General features: G+C 43.9%; 1 long non-coding RNA gene across 1 annotated transcript in view; it reads left to right on the plus strand.

Annotated features, from left to right (window-relative positions):
* The window catches only part of LOC139229172 (uncharacterized), a 30,679-nt gene extending 10,821 nt beyond the window's left edge, over positions 1-19,858 (plus strand). Inside the window, exons 2-3 of the long non-coding RNA XR_011587673.1 lie at positions 11,799-11,986; positions 19,799-19,858. This is a non-coding gene — a long non-coding RNA (uncharacterized lncRNA). The remainder of the gene's footprint in view (positions 1-11,798; positions 11,987-19,798) is intronic.
* Positions 19,859-20,530: the final 672 nt, after the last annotated feature.

The following is a 20,530-nucleotide window of genomic DNA, read 5'->3' on the forward strand; positions in this document are numbered from 1 at the left end:
AGAGGGGCAAAGAGAGGGTATGAGAATAGAATGGCAGCTAACATAAAAGGTAAACCAAAAGTTTTCTATCGGCAGATAAATAGTAAAAGGATAGTAAGAGAAGGGGAGGGGCAGATTAGGGACTAAAAGGGAGACCTATACATGGAGGCAAAGGTTATGACAGAGGTACTAAATGAGTCCTTTGCATCTGTCTTCGCCAAACAAGAGAATGCTGCCATAGACGTAGTGAAGGAAGAGGTAGTGGAGAGACTTGATAGGATAAAAATTGATAGAGGTATTAGAAAGGTTGGCTGTACTTAAAGTAGATAAAGCAGTAGGAGCAGATGGGATGCATCCTAGGATGCTGAGGGAATTGTCGGCGGAAATCACGGAGGTATTGGCCATAGATATGGGGGTAGTGCCAGAGGACTGGAGAATTGCAATTGTTACACCATTGTTAAGAAAGGGTGTAAAGATAAACCCAGCAACTACAGGCCAGTCCGTTTAACCTCAGTAGTGGGGAAGCTTTTAGAAACAGTAATCAGGGACAAAATTAACAGTCATTTGGATAGGGGTGGATTAATTAAGGAAAGGCAGCACGGATTTGTTAAAGGCAAATTGTGTTTAACTAACTTAATAGAATTTTTAGGGTAATGCAGTTGACATAGTGTACAGGGATTTCCAAAAGGTGTTCGACAAAGTGCCACATAATAGGATTGCCAGCAAAATTGAAGCCCATGGAATAAACGGGACAGTGGCAGCCTGGATACGAAATTGGCTAAGTGACAGGAAACAGAGAGTAGTGATGAATGGTTGTTTTTCAGACTGTAGGAAGGTATACAGTGGTGTTTCCCAGGGGTCGGTTCTGGGACCACTGCTTTTCTCGATATATATTAATGACTTGGACGTTGGTGTATAGGGCTCATTTTGAAAATTTGCAGATAACATAAAACTTGGAAGTATAGTGAACAGTGAAGAGGAGAGTGATAGACTTCAGGAAGACAGACAGGCTGGTGAAATTTGTGGACACATGGCAGATGAAATTAATGCAGAAAAGTGTGAAGTGATGCATTTTGGTAGAAAGAATGAAGAGAGGACATATAAACTAAATGGTACAATCCTATAGGGGGTGCACGAACAGAGAGATCTGGGGGAATGTGTGCATAAATCGTTGAAGGTGGCAGGACAGGTTGAGAAAGTAGTTACGAAGGTTTACGGGATCCTGGGTTTCAAGAATCGATGTATAGAGTACAAAAGCATGGAAATTATGATGAACCTGTATTTGGCCACAACTAGAGTATTGTGACCAATTCTGGGCCCCACACTTTAGGAAGGATGTGAAGGCCTTAGAGAGGGTGCAGAAAAGATTTACGAGAATGGCTCCAGGATTCAATTGTAAGGGGAATAGATAGGCGTTTCTGCGGCCGCAACCGAGACTCCAGGATGGTATATTGCCTCCCTGGTGCAAGGGTCAAGGATGTCTCAGAGCGGGTGCAGGACATTCTGAAAAGGGAAGGTGAACAGCCAGTTGTCGTGGTGCACATTGGTACCAACGATATAGGTAAAAAAAAGGGATGAGGTCCTACGAGATGAATTTAAGGAGCTAGGAGCTAAATTAAAATGTAGGACCTCAAAAGTAGTAATCTCGGGATTGCTACCAGTGTCACGTGCTAGTCAGAGTAGGAATCGCAGGATAGCTCAGATGAATACGTGGCTTGAGCAGTGGTGCAGCAGGGAGGGATTCAAATTCTTGGGGCATTGGAACCGGTTCTGGGAGAGGTGGGACCAGTACAAACCGGACGGTCTGCACCTGGGCAGGACCGGAACCAATGTCCTAGGGGGAGTGTTTGCTAGTACTGTTGGGAAGGAGTTAAACTAATATTGCAGGGGGATGGGAACCAATGCAGGGAGACAGAGGGAAACAAAATGGAGACAAAAGCAAAAGACAGAAAGGAGATGAGTAAAAGTGGAGGGCAGAGAAACCCAAGGCAAAAAACAAAAAGGGCCACTGTACAGAAAAATTCTAAAGGGTCAAAGTGTAATAAAAAGGCAAGCATGAAAGCTCGGTGCCTCAATGCAAGGACTATTCGGAACCCAGGAGAGGGCTCTGAGCTAGTTAGAATGGGTGAGAGCTCAGATGAACAGGACCCTAAAAAAGAATGCAAAAGGCAGGAGGCAACAGAGCAGAGTAGCACTGGGCTAAGTGTAAACCACAAGGTGATAGGAAGGGACAATATGTATGAATAGAAAGGGGCTGCAGGAGGGGTTTAAAAACTAGTATTAAAACACTCTATCTAAACGCACGCAGCATTCGAAATAAAGTAAATGAGTTGACGGCACAAATCATTACAAATGGGTATGATTTGGTGGCCATTACAGAAACGTGGTTGCAGGGTGGCCAAGACTGGGAATTAAACATACAGGGGTATCTGACAATTCGGAAAGATAGACAAGAAGGGAAAGGAGGTGAGGTAGCTCTGTTAATAAAGGATGATATCAGTGCAGTTGTGAGAGACGATATTTCCTCTAATGAACAAAATGTTGAATCATTGTGGGTGGAGATTAGAGATAGTAAGGGGAAAAAGTCACTGATGGGCGTAGTTTATAGGCCCCCAAATAATAACTTCACGGTGGGGCGGGCAATAATCAAGGGAATAATGGAGGCATGTGAAAAAGGAACGGCAGTAGTCATGGGGGATTTTAACCTACATATCGATTGGTCAAATCAAATCGCACGGGTAGCCTTGAGAATTCATAGAATGCATACGGGATTGTTTCTTAGAACAGTATGTTACAGAACCTACAAGGGAGCAAGCTATCTTAGATCTGGTCCTGTGTAATGAGACAGGAATAATAAACGATCTCCGAGTAAAAGATCCTCTTGGAATGAGTGATCACAGTATGGTTGAATTTGTAATACAGATTGAGGGTGAGGAAGTAGTGTCTCAAACGAGCGTACTATGCTTAAACAAAGGGGACTACAGTGGGATGAGGGCAGAGTTGGCTAAAGTAGACTGGAAACACAAAATAAACGGTGGCACAATTGAGAAACAGTGGAGGACTTTTAAGGAGCTCTTTCATAGTGCTCAACAAAAATATATTCCAGTGAAAAAGAAGGGCGGTAAGAGAAGGGATAACCAACCGTGGATAACCAAGGAAATAAAGGAGAGTATCAAATTAAAAACCAATGCGTATAAGGTGGCCAAGGTTAGTGGGAAACTAGAAGATTGGGAACATTTTAAACGACAGCAAAGAATGACTAAGAAAGCAATAAAGAAAGGAAAGATAGATTACGAAAGTAAATTTGCACAAAACATAAAACAGATAGTAAAAGCTTTTACCGATATATAAAACGGAAAAGAGTGATTAAAGTAAATGTTGGTCCCTTAGAAGATGAGAAGGGGGATTTAATAATGGGAAATGTGGAAATGGCTGAGACCTTAAATAATTATTTTGCTTCGATCTTCACAGTGGAAGACACAAAAACCATGCCAAAAATTGCTGGTCACGGGAATGTGGGAAGGGAGGACCTTGAGATAATCACTATCACTAGGGGAGTAGTGCTGGACAGGCTAATGGGACTCAAGGTAGACAAGTCCCCTGGTCCTGATGAAATGCATCCCAGGGTATTAAAAGAGATGACGGAAGTTATAGCAGATGCATTCGTTATAATCTGCCAAAATTCTCTGGACTCTGGGGAGGTACCAGCGGATTAGAAAGCAGCTAATGTAATGCCTCTGTTTAAAAAAGGGGGCAGACAAAAGACAGGTAACGATAGGCTGGTTAGTTTAACATCTGTAGTGGGGAAAATGCTTGAAGCTATATCATTAAGGAAGAAATAGCGGGACATCTAGATAGGAATAGTGCAATCAAGCAGACGCAGCATGGATTCATGAAGGGGAAATCATGTTTAACTAATTTACTGGAACTCTTTGAGGATATAACGAGCATGGTGGATAGAGGTGTACCGATGGATGTGGTGTACTTAGATTTCCAAAAGGTATTCGATAAGGTGCCACACAAAAGGTTACTGCAGAAGATAAAGGTATGCGGAGTCAGAGGAAATGTATTAGCACGGATCGAGAATTGGCTGGCTAACAGAAAGCAGAGAGTCGGGATAACTGGGTCCTTTTTGGGTTGGAAATCGGTGGTTAGTGGTGTGCCACAGGGATCGGTGCTGGGACCACAACTGTTTACAATATACATAGATGACCTGGAAGAGGGGACAGAGTGTAGTGTAACAAAATTTGCAGATGACATAAAGATTAGTGGGAAAGCGGGTTATGTAGAGGACACAGAGAGGCTGCAAAGAGATTTGGATAGGTTAAGCGAATGGGCTAAGGTTTGGCAGATGGAATATAATGTCGGAAAGTGTGAGGTCATCCACCTTGAAAAAAAAAATCAGTAAAAGGGAATATTATTTGAATGGGGAGAAATTACAACATGCTGCGGTGCAGAGGGACCTGGGGGTCCTTGTGCATGAATCCCAAAAAGTTAGTTTGCAGGTGCAGCAGGTAATCAGGAAGGCGAATGGAATGTTGGCCTTCATTGCGAGAGGGATGGAGTACAAAAGCAGGGAGGTCCTGCTGCAACTGTATAGGATATTGGTGAGGCCGCACCTGGAGTACTGCGTGCAGTTTTGGTCACCTTTCTTAAGGGAGGATATACTAGTTTTGGAGGGGGTAGAGAGACGATTCACTAAGCTGATTCCGGAGATGAGGGGGTTACCTTATGATGATAGATTGAGTAGACTGGGTCTTTATTCGTTGGAGTTCAGAAGGATGAGGGGTGATCTTATAGAATCATTTAAAATAATGAAAGGGATAGACAAGATAAAGACAGAGAGGTTGTTTTCACTGGTCGGGGAGACTAGAACTAGAGGGCACAGCCTCAAAATACGGGGAAGCCAATTTAAAACCGAGTTGAGAAGGAATTTCTTCTCCCAGAGGATTGTGAATCTGTGGAATTCTCTCCCCAAGGAAGCAGTTGAGGCTAGCTCATTGAATGTATTCAAATCACAGATAGATAGATTTTTAACCAATTAAGGGTTACGGGGAGCGGGCGGGTAAGTGGAGCTGAGTCCACGGCCAGATCAGCCATGATCTTGTTGAATGGCGGAGCAGGCTCGAGGGGCTCGATGGCCTACTCCTGTTCCTAATTCTTATGTTCTTATGAATGAGGGACTTCAGTCACGTTGATAGATGGGAGAAGCTGGGGTTCTTCTCCTTGGAGCCGAGAAGATTGAGAGGAGATTTGACAGAGATGTTCAAAATCATGAGGGGTCTGGACAGAGTAGAGAGAAACTGTTCCCATTGGCAGATGGGTCAAGAACCAGAGGACACAGATTTAAGGTGATTGGCAAAAGAACCAAAGACAATGTAAGAGAAAACATTTTAACGCAGCGAGTGATTAAGGTCTGGAATGCAGTGCCAGAAAGGGTGGTGGAGGCAGACTCAATTTTATCTTTCAAAAGGGAGTTGGATAAGTATCTGAAGGAAAAAAAATTGCAGGGCTACGGGAGAAGGGCAGGGGAGTGGAATTAGCTGAGAGTCGGTGTGGACTCGATGGGCCGACTGTCCTCCTTCCGTGCTGTAACCATTCTATGGGCCCAAATTAACCGTATCTCTTTTTCTGGCGCCCTGACTTGAGCTGCGCCGATTTTGTTCGCCTCCAAGCGCGCCGAAAAAAGACCTCCGTATTTTGGCCGCTCCCCAGCCTCTCCTCCATCATGGCCCAGTATGGCCCAATGGATTGGGGGCGGAGCCAGGTCCCGGCGCTGAAAACAGTGCGCTGGAGTCTGCGCGCATGTGCAGTAGCTCCTGGCAAGCCTTTTCTGCAAACGCGCGCTGCAGGCTGTGTGGGAGGGGTTGAAGCACACCGTCTCTAGCCCTGGCCGAGTGGGCTCCCTCATCGGCGGCCCACTGCGTTCCCTAAGATAGGACTTCTATTTTTTATTTGTTATTTACTGATTGATTTTGGTGCTTTAGGGGCAAGGTTCCTTCTATTTTTTCATTTGTTATTTATTGATTGCTTATTACTTTGGGTCTTGATGCTTTAGGTGCAGGGTTCCTTCTATTTTATTTGTTAATTATTTGCTTATTACTTTTTGTGCTTTGTTTGGTGCTTGGTGGTGCTTTAAATGTAGTTACTTGCTCCGATTCCTTAACTGTAAGTAAGGTCTTTCTGTGCTGACAAAAGTGGACACATACGCTGCCCTAAGTTAGTTTAGTACAACTTTTTTCTGGCCAAATTGACATAAATGGTGTAAATGGCTGGGAACGCCCCCTTTTGAAAAAAAAACCTAACAAAAACCCTAACTAACTCACTTACACTGGCACAAATTAAATGGCCATATTTGTAACTAAAAAGATACACCAGAAAAATCAAGTTACACCAAAAAAAAGGGTGCAACTCATGGGGAAATTTGGGCTCTATAATTCTATGATTCCACCTGAGTTGAATGGAAACAGTGATTGTGCCGCATCATTAGGATCTGATAAACATGCTTCACCAACTTCCCAGCGCTCCGTGAATAATAATAATTGCAGCTACTGTTGGGAATTCCAGGGAAAAATAATTTATTAAAAGAAGATTTAAAGGCTGTGGTGGCTATTTTAGATTTTACTAATTGGTTGAAACTGCTGTTGAAATAGATGCTTGGAACATTACAATTTACACCCACAGAATAATCATTTATTAAAATGAAAAGTAATTATTTATTACATCTAAAGCATTTTAAGCCCTTCACTGAATGAATTGCCAAGTTTTTAAGTTGCACAATCCCTGGAATATACATGAGGAAATAGTTTTCAGTAAACTTTTTAAATGTTGAAGCCTTATAAAGTGTAGCACTGTGGCACAAGTCTTAACACACGGCAGTTTTTGGACGGAAATAACTGTTTGTAACCTTTGTACAGCAACAGCATTGTTGGCATTAATATACTCCTTCTGTTCTGAATGCATTTCTGGTAATGGCATAACAGATCCTTGTAATGAAGGCTTTAACTTGTTACTGTAGCCTCCAAGATCCCAGCTGAAACAATAATGTCACTTCAGAATCATTTCCCAAGTATGTTCATGCCACACCCCATCTACAAAATACATTAAAATAATTCAGAATGTGTCAGATTTTTCCAGTAAGTGCTGCACAGCATTTCCTCATTTTCAGCTCTATCGTGCCTTGCTTCTCCTTTGATCTTCTTATACCTCATGGTTGATCGTAAAGGACCAATAAGTATTTGAATTTCATAATCTCCAGCAAACTAGCACCATGACTGAATGTCAAGTGAACCATCCTCATCATCATATCATCATCATAGGCAGACCCTTGGAATCGAGGAAGACTTGCTTCCACTCCTGAAGTGAGTTCTTTGGTGGCGGAACAGTCCAATACGAGAGCCACAGACTCTGCCACAGGTGGGACAGATAGTCGTTGAGGGAATGGGTGGGTGGGACTGGTTTGCCGCACGCTCTTTCCGCTGCCTGCGCTTGATTTCTGCATGCTCTCGGCGTTGAGACGCGAGGTGTTCAGTGCCCTCTCGGATGCACTTCCTCTACTGAGGGCGGTCTTGGGCCAGGGACTCCCAGGTGTCAGTGGGGAGGCTTTGAGGGTGTCCTTGTAGTGCTTCCGCTGCCCACCTTTGGCTCGTTTGCCACCTATGAATCTGACAAATGGAAAAAAAATACAAGGCTGAAATTTTGAATAATATATGTTTGCCTAATCAAGCCTAAAAAAAAAATTGAAGTCATTTAAAAGTCAGATATTGACTAACTTGATTGAGTTCTTTGATGAAGTAATGGAGAAGATTGATGAAGGTAGTGTGGTTGATGTGTAAAAGGACTTTCAAAAGGCATTTGACAAAATACCTCATGATAGACTTGTAAGCAAAAGTAAAGCCCGTGGGATTACTTGGAAATGTAGTAAACACTGAGGAGCATAGTAACAGACTTCAGGAGGAACAGAGAAACCTGGGGGTGTATGTACACAAGTCTTTGAAGGTGGCAAGACAAGTTGAGAAGGTTGTTAAAAAGGCATACAGGATCCCTGGCTTTATAAATAGAGTCTATCTAAAAATTTGGTTTTTAAACGGTATGTTTTCGCTGGTAGGCTGGATAATCAGCCTTAAATTTGCGCAGCAGTAAAAATCGGTGTTGCAGGAGGACTTGCGTCGCAAACCGCGAATTTCAGCAACTTTAGTCCGGAGCCTATAGTGCTGCGAGAGAGGCCTTGGGAGGGGGAAAAAAAACAACAAAAAAATTGCAACAAAAAAAAAAAATTCACAAAACATTTACAAGACACTTATGTATCGAATCGCTGAAAACAGAATGAAAAAATAAAAACTTTAACTTACCTTTTTTGCAGGTCTTCATACTTACCGCTGCTGGCAGGGCTGCTATGACAGGTTTTACCCTGTTGGTAGGGCGTGGAATACGGGTGCGGAGAGAGCCAAATTTCGGGTGCAAATGCTATTTCGGGTCTTGTATGGTGGCGCTCCACTCCCCAGCGGTACGTGGAAAGTGCTGCTGCAAAAAGGTGCCCAAAGTTCCCGCCGACTGGTTTTTCATCAAATATGGTGAAATATCGTCAAAAACCCAGTCACAAAGTCGGTGAATTTCTAGCCCTCGGACATCGGGGATAATTGCCCTGCTCTTCTTTGAAATAATGCCATGGTATCCTTTACATCACCTGAGAGAGCAGGCAGGGCCTCAGTTTAACATCGCATCCAAAGGACTGCACCTCCAACAGTGCAGCACTCCCTCAGTACTGCACTCAAGTGTCAGTCTAGATTTTTGTGCTCAAGTCTCTGGAGTGGAACTTGAACCCACCATCTTCTGACTCAGAGGCAAGGGTGCTACCAACTGAGCCATGGCTGACCCACCATGGAAAGGAAGTTATGCTAAATCACTGGTTAGACCCCAGCTGGAGTATTGACGCCAATTCTGTCAAGGCCTCAGATAGGATGCAGAGGAGATTTACTGGAATGGTAGCAGGCTGAAAGACTTCAGTTACACAGAGAGACTGGAGAAACTAGGGTTGTTCTCCTTACAGCAGAGAAGGTTAAGGGGAGATTTGATAGTGGTATTCAAAATTGTGAAGGGTTTTGATAGTGTAAATCAGGAGAAATTGTTTCCAGTGACAGAAAGGTTGGTAACCAGAGAACACAGATTTAAAGTAATTGGCAAAAGAGCCAGAGGCAATATGAGGAAAAAATATTTTTTCCGCAGGGAGTTGTTATGATCTGTAATGCACTGTCTGAAAGGGTGGTGGAAGCAGATTCAATAATAACTTTCAAAAGGGGATAGGGCAGGGGAATGGGACTAGTTGGATAGCTCTTTCAAAGAGCCAGCATGGGGATGATGGGCTGAATGACCTCCTGTGCTGTGTCATTCTTTGACTCTATATTTTATTTGAATATTATATGATTGAATAATGATGTATTTCCGATGCTAATATATAGACAGGTGTATGGCTTCTTAGCTAATACTGGACTCTCTTTGTCTTCGAGACTATTTGCATTTCATTTGTAGGCAACAACATATCACAGTCGATGACTGCATTGCATATAAAATACAAGCTAAAGGAAATGATATTGTTACTGTGTAAGGTACTGGTTAGATCCCATCTGTGGCCATATTGGTCACCACACCAAAGAAAAGATTTGTGCCCTTTGAGCGAATGTAGAACAGGTCAGTCAGGAAAGACGAGGCCAGTTCGTTTTGCCACATTTGTGGATAAACTTCAAGGATCAATAATTAATTACTACTTAAAAAGATATGAGCTAACCAGGGGAAGTCAATGCAGATTTGCAAAGGGCAGGCATTGCTTAACTAACTCGATTACATATTTTGAGGAAATCACAATGTGTATAGATAAAAGGAAAGCATTGGATGTGTATAAGTGGATTTTCAGAAAATGTTTGATAAGCTGCCACATAAGAGATATGTTGCAAAGATTAAGACATGGGGATTACATTATTGCCTGCACTGCCTGCGTGGTACTTTGGCTGGCTGATCACCCATCCATGGTAGAACCCGCCCGATTTCCATTCTATCAAAATCCATGGAATGAAAATCACTTTTGTTCTATGAATAGTGGGCGAAGAACTCTGCCAGATTACTGTCTAGATAGTGAAGACAGAAATCAGCCCCATGGTATTAAGGAAAATGTAATCCCAAGTGAGGAAGAATGCAGGAGATTGCAAGGCAACATTAGTTAGCAGAATGGGTAAATAGATGACAGATGCAGTTCACTACAGAGAACTATGAAGTAGTACATTTTAGAAAAAATTGTAAAAAGATGCATATATTAAATGATGAGGGTCTTAACAGAGTGAACAACAACTTGCATTTATATAGCACCTTTAATGTAACAAAACGTCCCAAGACACTTCATAAGAGCATTATCAATCAAAAATTGACACCGGGCCACAGAAGAAAATATCAGAACAGCTAGGTTTTAAGGAGTACCCAGTATCTTTAAAGGAGGAGAGAGAGAGGTAGAGAAATAGAGAGGTTTAGGGAGGGAATTCCAGAGCTTAGGGCCCAGGCAGCAGAAAGCATGGCCACCAATGGCAGAGTGGTTAAAATCAGGGCTGTGTAAGGTGCCAGAATTGGAGGAGCGCAGAGATCTTGTAGGGCTGGAGGAGGTTACAGAGATAGGGAGGGGCAAGGCCATAGAGGGATTTGAAAACAAGGGTGTGAATTTTAAGATTGAGGCATTGCCAGACTGGGAGCCAATGTAGGTCAGCGATCTAGGAGTGCATATACATGAAGAGGGTGTGATTTTCTACTGCCAGCTTCCTGTTTCTTGCCTGAAAACTAGGCGACCAGCAGAGGAAAGTCCGGTGTGGACCTTGTACACCCATTTGTCCACCTGAATCAATTTTCAGGCAGACCTTGAATGTGCGACGAGCGCTCTTGCCCAAAACAGGTGGGAGGGAGGCTGTCTAACTAGGCAACAACAAAATACTGCGGATGCTGGAGAACTGAAATAAAAAGTGCTGGAAATAGTCAGCAGGTCGGGCAGCATCTGTGGAGAGAGAAACAGATTTAACATTTCAGGTCGATAACCTTTTGTCATAACTTTGTCAGAACTTTCCAGCATCTTCTGCTTTTATTTCAGTTTAAATATGCAAATTGGTGACCCGCTCCCCCCACTACCGCTCTGCTGCTGCCGATCCGTCCTAAGTGCGCCACCGCCGATGTTCCCTCCCAAACACAAAATTCCGTGCAGAAAACCCTGCTCTTTTTCTGTCGGTGCACTGTGTTTGGAGTGCTTCCAAAATTGCGGTGCGGCTGGCATTTTAAAGGTTGTCGGGCCAACAATTATGCCCCCGGGTTTGGCTGGGCCACCGACAAGCAGCCTGGCATCCTCTCTTGGGTACCAGGCCACTGGCCCGGCCAAAGCCCGACCTGGTGGCCCAGTGGACCTAACTTAAAGAATCACAGAGGCTCTCCCCTTTAAGTGAAGGGGAGAGACGTGGTGACGTGCCAACGCCGTGACATCATCAGCGCTACGCTGATGGAGTGACAGCGGCAGACACTCCGCCCGCCCCCACTTCCGCCCCTCTACTTACCGAACTTCCGCTCACCGCCGCACTTCCGCCCCCATTGTGACTGACTTCCGGGCTGCTCGGAAAAAAAAAGCCAAAGAGCGGAATTTGGTGCAAGAGGCCACCAATCTACCGCTGCAGTAAAAACAGTGGAAACACGCTAGGTGCGCCACATTTTCGGTGGGGAGCAATTTCGGCCCCTAGAATCTATTTAGTTCCCTTATTCATGCTTTCTTTTTCTCAAGCTTGAATCTTTTATTGTTTCAGAGTCCCACTGACTGCGTGTGTAATGGCAAAGGTTGCACCTGTGATTAGCAATTCTGTTTACTGGAAAGCAACAGAAATGGCTCCTGGACAGGTGTGTTATACGGGACTAACAAACCGCAATAGCAGTGGAACTTATAACAGATGGCTCAAGTCTTATCGTGAAAGAGAGAAGGAAAGTCTTCCACCTGGTACAGTAACATTATATGAGTTTTAAAATAATTGACCATGTTCATTATGGGCTGAATACTTAAGGACAAATATCACTATCACATCACATTATCTATCACATTATCACCATCACATATATCACATTAACATTCAGGTCTAAAAAAACAATTTAAATCATAGTGCACGACACAAAATAAGTTAAATGCAATATTTAAATGCAACGTATAAAAGGTGTTAGCAGCATTAACAGTATGAACAGTACTGTAGTTTAATGCTGAGCCACAGTGAGGAATGTTAAAATGAAAGTGTTGATCTTCCTCACAGGTATGTGTGCCTGGGGTGAGCGCCATCTGCTAGAGGAGAGGTTCACGCAATTTGAATGGCCTGGGTTCACCCCTCGTGCAGGCCAACCACCGGCCGCACATTGCATCAGAAAGCAGGGCAGGACACAGGAGAGGTCTGCGGCTGGGCTGCTGAAGAGCAGCAGGCAGAAGGCCGAATGTAAAAAGAAGCATAGCCAAAGATTGTCCTGGGTGGGGAATTAAAATGTTGAGTTTGCTGCTCTTTGATCTGTGGGCTGCACTGGTCGGCAGGTTCTTGGGACCAGCCCTTGTGCCAGAGTTCTTCAGGCACCCCTCCGCTGAGGTGCGCAACATCCCCGCAAAGGTTGGAGGCCAGGTATGTTCCTCCCACTCCTTGAAATGCTAACACTGACCTTGGGAAACCCCAGGAAATTCCAGGGCAGAAACCGGATCTAATGGGTTTGCGTCCCTTTGTCCTCATCACTTCAACTAGAAATAAGTGACCCCAAGGCACAACAGAGAGCAAAATCCACTCTCATAGGTTTACAAGTGTAGCAAACATTGAGAAGATCACTTCTATAATATAATGGAAGTGAAATGCAGTCACATTCTCATTTACCACAAAAGACACCAGCGATAACCTTTGGCCCCCAATAGGACAGGAATTCAAAAAGTTATTTGTGTTTTTTTGTCCTTGTCATTAGAGAAGGACCTGAATGCTGCATCGTACCCCCCCATCCCTCACACGCTACCAATCTCTGCCTGTCTTTCGGACGAGACGTTAAACCGAGGCCCTGTCTGCCCTCTCAGATGGATGTAAAAGATTGCAGGGCACCATTTAGAAGAAGAGCAGGGGAGTTATCCCCAGTGTCCTGGTCTATATTTATCCCTCAATCAACATAACAATAAAAAAAAATTATCTGGTCATTATTACAATGCTGTTTGTGGGAGAATGCAGTGCGCAAGTTCTCTGCCTCGTTTCCCACATTACAACAGTGACTACACTCCAACGGTACTTCATCGGCTGTAAAGTGCTTTGAGACGTCCGGTGGTTGTGAATATAAATGCAAGTCTTTCTTTTTCTACCTCTTTCTCTGACAAACAGTAAACCACAAACACATAGAGAAAGACATAAAAGACAGGGGAAGCACAAACACAGGCACACAACACCACAAAAATGTACAAAGAACCATGACGGGACAAACAGAAAGAAAACCACAGAACAACACAGACACAGGGGAACAACAGCACAAAGAGATACAGAAACAAAATAACACAGAGGCACTGACTAAACCAGAAAAGAGTAGCGACATACGGGTACATTTTTGAGGCCTGGTCCATTTTGGGAGCCGGGCCTCATTAGCACAGTGCTGGCCAGCTGCAGGCACTGAGCGGGCATCCCACTGCAGCAACATCAGGTGACCCTTCAGGTCGAACCAGCAAGTAGATCCAAGAGGGTGAGCCAATCGAGAGAGGGGGAGGCCGGGGCAGCAGCAGCCCATATTAATTTTGTAGAGCCCAGCCTGACTGAAAAAAAATGTTTTCACTGTCCACCCAATTGTCCAAATTTCATCGGGGGCCATGTACGATATAGGACCCTAATCTGCACGCAGTAATGATGCTGCCAAATGATGCAGGAGGGCACTGGGCCGTCCAGCATAAGGTCCGAGTAAATATTGCAGTAGAGTGGACATGGGTGGTAAGTTCACTACCAACATTCCTGGTAATTTTTGGAGGTGGCCATGTGGCCCCTTTAACATGCTGCCCGGTCCATTCAAAATGCCATGTATGCGCATTTTTTATTCAATTTAAAAGTTGGCTCACCGGCTGCACGGGTTCCCTAGAGCTCTGCACAGCTGCGCAGCTTAAAGGGAACATTGTTCAGCACAGCTATTTTAACTCCACTACTGCTTCACCCTATGAGCTGTGTTAAAGTCAGCCCTCTACATTCCTAACCACAGAAGCACATTTATATGTACTCCCATTCACATTATCCAACATAATATGAGCATTGCCATAGGCAATCCATTATTCACGAAAAACTTTGTGCTCAGGTGTATTCCAATGCTACAGGTACTACCATCTCGCGAGTGCTGATACTAATAGCGTCAGTAAAGTTTAACTCATGGTGTAAAAGATGACATCTTGTGACCTTCATTTTTTTCCTGGACTCTGAGACAATGTCCCATTTCTGTCACTAGGTGGCACCAGTGCACCATGAGAGTATAACAGTACAATTCACCAGGGTATTTTAATTTTGCAATACACTTTTGGAACACAGATCTATGGATCAGAACTGAAGGGAGTTTGTCTAAGAATCATGAGTGGTCATTATTGATGTGTTTCACTGCATGCTGCTCAAAGACAATCTATCACCCCAGAACATCAAGCCAACAAATATAGTCTATCACAGAACTGGGGTTTTTACTCGAGATATTTTTCTCAGGTATGGCATCCCACAGATGTATCAGAATCTGTGTCTTTACCTGTCCAATATTTATGTAACCTGTAGAAACCCATAGAATCCACCCACCCACATGCAGTTAGACACGTACAAATCAAAGTACAAATTCTGCTGTGTTTCCCACCTATGCTTGGTTTGAATGCTGAATGCCAGGGCCATTTGTAAGGCTCTGGTGTCCAGTGTTCAAAAGTCATCAGAGGGGGGCTTCAGGTGGTTTTCCTCAGAGGGACCTGTGCAATCGCTCACAGGCTCCACTTTACAAACCACAATGATACTGAATGATCACGTTGTACCCGAGTAGGGCAATGCTTCAATGCAACAGATGCATATTTTTCTCATAGTCAAATGTAATCACATTGAAGGATTGTGATCAGAATTCACAGTAAACGTACAAATATGGTTGTGGATTCTGCGGTGCCCACATGACATTTTTTTTCAATTGCTGAATAAGCTATTTCCCATAGCAGCAGCTTACAACTCAGGTAAGTGACTGGGCGCTCGTTCCTACAGTCGTTCATCTCGGTCACCATAGCACCAGTGTCTCTGTCTGATGTGTCAGTGTGGACTGTGAAGGCTCAGGCATAATCTGGGCTCACTATCATGGGATCTGCACACGGGACATCTTTCAGCTTTACAAAATCACTTTACGCATCAATGAAGCAGATCACTTTGTTGGGCTATGCCTTTCATGTCAAAACAATTATACTTGGGAATGAGCCAGCTATGACAATCGGAGCAGTGCGCGAGATTAAAACAATGCATGCCTTGTTCAACACTGGTTAGGCTTTTCACAAAAATAGTTGTCTGAGCAAACCTGTAATTGTAATTCTTGAGTGTTAGACTGTTTGGTACAGTACGATTTAAAACCCAGGTTATATTGACGTATTGTTGCACTTAAAGTCTACTTAGAAGGGGGTTTCACCGCAAGGGTCTGTAGAAAATGAGGTACAATGGCTGAAGATCACTAAAGAAAGAAAAGAAAGACTTACATTTAAATAGCGCCTTTCACGACCACCAGACGTGAAAGTCTCAAAGCGCTTTACAGCCAATAAAGTATTTTTGAAGCGTAGTCACTGTTGTAATGCGGGAAACTCGGCAGCTAATTTGCGCACAGCAAGCTCCCACAAACAGCAATGTGATAATGACCAGATAATCTGTTTTTGTTATGTTGATTGAGGGATAAATATTGACCAGGACCCCGGACTAACTCACCTGCTCTTCTTCGGAATAGTGCCATGGAATCATTTACGTCCACCTGAGGGAGCAGACTGGGCCTCATCTGACGTCTCATCTGAAAGACGGCACCTCCAACAGTGCAGCACTCCCTCAGCACTGCACTGGAGTGTCAGCCTAGATTTCTGTGCTCAAGTCCCTGGAGTGGGACTTGAACCCACAACCTTCTGACTCAGAGGCGAGTGTGCTGCCCACTGAAAGAGGTCGTGGTGAGTCAACTAAAGAGTGGCGTTGATAACACTTGTGGAAGTGTCAGTGGGCTGAACTGTCCCTCTCTGAGGAGGATCGTGTAACACAAAAACAGAAGTATATTAGTAACCTGTGGGTTACAAATCACCTTTTCAATTAATTGTATTTTGATGTTGATATTTAATTTCTAAATTTCGCATGGTAGTGTAACCTGTGTGAGAGGTCAGTCAGAGACGCTGGGAATCCAGAGTAAAGTGACTCGGACAGTGATCGGAAAGAGCTGAACCAAGCTTTTGAAGTGAGTTGCTCTGAAATTAAGAAAGAAACCAGTCTATGAGGAAGGAGTCTCAGATCTTACTAGTTTTCTGGAATAATATTCCCTTGTATCTATGTCAATTTTTGGATAGAAAAAATAAAGAATTGGAGTACGAACTGACATAGAACTCCTAGTTATATTCATTATCCAGTGTAATTCTGTCTGAACAGGTTACTTTGTTAAATAAATAAATGTTTTTGGCAGTTCACTGTTGTCAGCAAGTGTATTGTGTACAGTTTTGTGTCCCTAAGGAAGGATATACTTGCCTGGGATGAGAGGGAGGTTCTATGAGGAGAGATTGAGTAGAATGGGCCTATACTGTCTGGAGTTTAGAAAAACGAGAGGTGATCTCATTGAAACATGTAAGATTCTGAGAGGGCTCGACAGAGTAAATGCTGAAATGCTGTTTCCCCTGGCCGGAGAGTCCAGAACTAGGGAACCTGGACCCCAAGTTTCCCTAAAGAAGAAAAATGGTGTTAACTTACCTGGACGCCCGTTTTTTTTTAGGCCCCTCAGCACTGAAAATAAAAATTCATAGTTTCCTCACCATATGTGCACCCTCTGGTACCGACGCTACCCGATCCAACTCTGCAGGGCGGAGCCTCCAATGTGCGTTGAAACCGCATGCGATGAAAATTTTTGCAGAAGGTGGTGTCACAGATCAACCGAGAATGGTCACAAACTGGAGGAGGTCCGCCAAGTAGGCTGCAACTAACAGCCGTGGAGCAGAGGATAGCGTCAATGATTAAATGTCACAGGAGAGGACCAACAGTCAATGCGGAAGCTGGGCCCAGTTTTCCATTTGAGGGTAAGCCCTGCAAATTGCACATTCTGGGTTGGCTAAATGTTATGTACTGCATGTGCTTCCTATGCTTCTCCTTCCTCAATGCTGCTAACCAAGCATCTATCTTTTGTTTCGCAGAGGGTGAACATCAGGAGGAGACAGAAGGTGCACCTGAAGTTGAAGGAGAGAATGTTCAAGAAAACGCCACGCCAGATATTCCAACTCTGGACAATGACGGGCAGCAAGAAGTCATGGATGACGAGATGGTTACCCTGGATTTGGAGGTGCTGAACTCCTCGAGGATTCCAAGCCCTTTCGAGAGCGAATCAAGCGAGAGGACTTTTCTAGATGTGATGTCTGAGGCTGCGGGTACAAGTGTGTCGCAGCAAGCCACACCTGCGAGACGTCTTGGAGGGCGAATTCCAGACCTGATGCAGAAACACTGGACTCTGAGAACATAGGACATCTTGTGGGGATGAGCGGGGTGAACTTCCAACAATCTCGATTGCCCCTGGAAGCCTTTGGTGGGGTGAGGGCAGAATTGGGGGGACTGTCATTACAAGTTGAAATACTTTCGGGACGGTTGAACGAGATAGTATCGGCAATAGGTGGGCTCACCCAGGCTGTCCTTAATGCGAGGAGCGCTTTCCACTCTACACCAAGTTCAAGGGTTGATCCTGAGGATGAGGTTGACTATGAAGAGGTACCCGGGCATTCCACTATGACACATTTTGGCTCTGTCCCTGTTGTCACCCAGCATCACGAAACGCCGCGCCGGAAAAGAAACAGACTACACCTGGGGGTACGGGGGGCAAGGAAGCAGAAGTCTGCAACTACGGGCACGTGCAGGGGTAGCGGCATCTACTGGGGCAGGATTGGCGCACAGCGCTAAGGAAGAGAATAGATGTCTTGTTTGTTTTTTGGTTGCTTTAGTTTGTTCTTTGTAAAGTTTGCCATGGTTCTGAATAAAGTTTTTAAAGTTATGAAGGTTTAAACATAAGTAAAGTCAAGCTAATTACATCTGTGCTATACAAATGTTTAATAAACATTTTAATTTTGGACTTTTAACCTGACTCCTGCACTTCATTTTTTAATGCTGTACTAATAAATATTGCAGGAGAACCTGACTGAAAATGTAAAATAACCTCACCCCTTGCAACCTATTGGTTTAAATGATACAGGGGCCGGTTCCAATACTAAGGTGTTCATGGATCCTGCCTTTTCTGGGTCACTGATACATGAAACGAAGTACCATGGTGCATATATCAGTGACCCTCAGCCAGTCTGGATCCATCAACAACTTAGTCTTATTGTCTACCTAAGCACTCCAACACTCCGAAACTCCATTAAAACATACAAGATTTGTGGTGGGAATATTTAATAAACATAAGGTTATGTCCACCTAAGCACTCCAACACTCCTTTGAAACATAAAAGATTTGTGGTGGTAACATTTAATATAAATTATATATTTTCCACTTAAGCACTCCAACACTCCATAAAATCCTAAAAGATTTGTGGTGGGATTATTTTTTCAATGTAATGTTCCACCTTTAATAGAGATCACTGCTGCTTGCCTTTGAGCCTGGAGTGTCTTGCACTGTCCTTTGTGTGCAGACATTGGGCCTGGGCTAGCAGCTGGCTGCGTGGGTGGAGGACCTTGGGCCTAGAAGAAGAAGAAGAGGATTGGTATTTTTGTAACTTTATCATGTTTTCCCTCAACTATTTGGAGTATTTTGGGCTGGGAGGACATTGATGGAAAAAGGTAAAGATTTTTTAATTTTATTTTTGCCATCATTCTTTTTTCATCGCAGGAGCATCAGTATGGGTAAGTTTATATTTATTTTTTATTTTATACCTGCTTATGGTTAAAATTTTGTTTTTAAATTACCTTAAAATGTAATTGTAAGATAAATGGAAGTCCCTACGGCCAGGGATAGGTGCGGGCCAGTGCGGATTCTCTAACTGCAGGGAAGGGTTTCCCAAAGGTGTTTCTAGGATCTCTGCGCCAGTTTTAAAAATTTTGTTGGTGGGGAAAGTTGGCCTTATGTAAAGAAATGACGCGGAACCTCCTTTTACAGGTATACCAGCGCCAGAATGTTTGGCGGCAAACATTCTGCCGCTGGTAGTAGATGCCGACGCCCCGCCACTGGGAAATCTTTGGACTGAGCTTTGGCTCCAAAAAATTGGCGAAATTGGGGCCATAGTCTCAGGATAAAGGGTTGGGCATTTAGGACTGAGATGAGCAGAAAGGTCTTTACTCGGAGGGTTTTGAATCTTTTGAATTCTCTACCCAGCGGGCTGTGGATGCTCAGTCGTTGAGTATATTCAGGGCTGAGATCACAACATTTTTGGACTCTGAGAATCAAAGGATATGGGGATTGGGCAGGAAAGTATTTTATTGAATGATGGTGCAGGCTCGAAGGACCGTATGGCCGACTCCTGCTCCTATTTCTTATGTTCTTTTGAATGTGAAGAAGGGGCATGCTGAATGTTCAGATAAGTATATATAAGCTGACTACTTTTACAAATTTTGCTTTAATAGCCTATGCAGTTCAGATGAGAGAAACCAGCTGCTATGACTCTACACTACCTGCACAGTACCTCTCCAGTCAAATGCGGTGGAGAGATGGACCAATGCCCAGGTAGAGTTTGGTGAGTATAGGGTATGATATTGCAATCTTTGTTAAAGAAGTGAATTAACTTGCTGTTGGGGTAAAAAGAAGACCTCTTCCTCTAGGTGGACTCCCAGATATAAGGAATCGACACCCGTCCTCTCGTATAGCGACTACAGAATCACTCAGACTAAACCTTGGTTCAACCGGTTTTTATTCAAACATGCTCGGGAAGGTTCTGATAAACACTTCTCAGAACAAAGGTTTTCAATTACAGTTATACATTTTTTGAGGTGTGCGACCCTCCGACAAAACCACCGATTGGCCGACTGCTCAGATTGGCTCTGAGTGGCTCTCCCCCACCTGGCCATCTCTCATCACATGTCACCCGCCTGGAATGTGTTACTGAGTGGTGTCAACTTTGCCTCAGTTCCTCATGACTTGCTTCCCAGGGTTTGCTATCTTTCTAGGCTGTTGACTCTCCACTGCCCTTGGTGGATGTGTTATTCAGTACTGAGTGTATGTTTTCATCTTCGATCAATCTGTGCTAAGGGTCAATGCATTGTTGGCTACTTATGATTCCTCAGAAACTCCCAATATTGATAAGCCCTACAATTCAGTTCAGGTATCGATTTTCCTCCCCTTATAATGCCCCAAATGGC

Source organism: Pristiophorus japonicus, chromosome 18, assembly GCF_044704955.1.
Source record: "Pristiophorus japonicus isolate sPriJap1 chromosome 18, sPriJap1.hap1, whole genome shotgun sequence".
Lineage (NCBI taxonomy): Eukaryota > Metazoa > Chordata > Chondrichthyes > Pristiophoridae > Pristiophorus > Pristiophorus japonicus.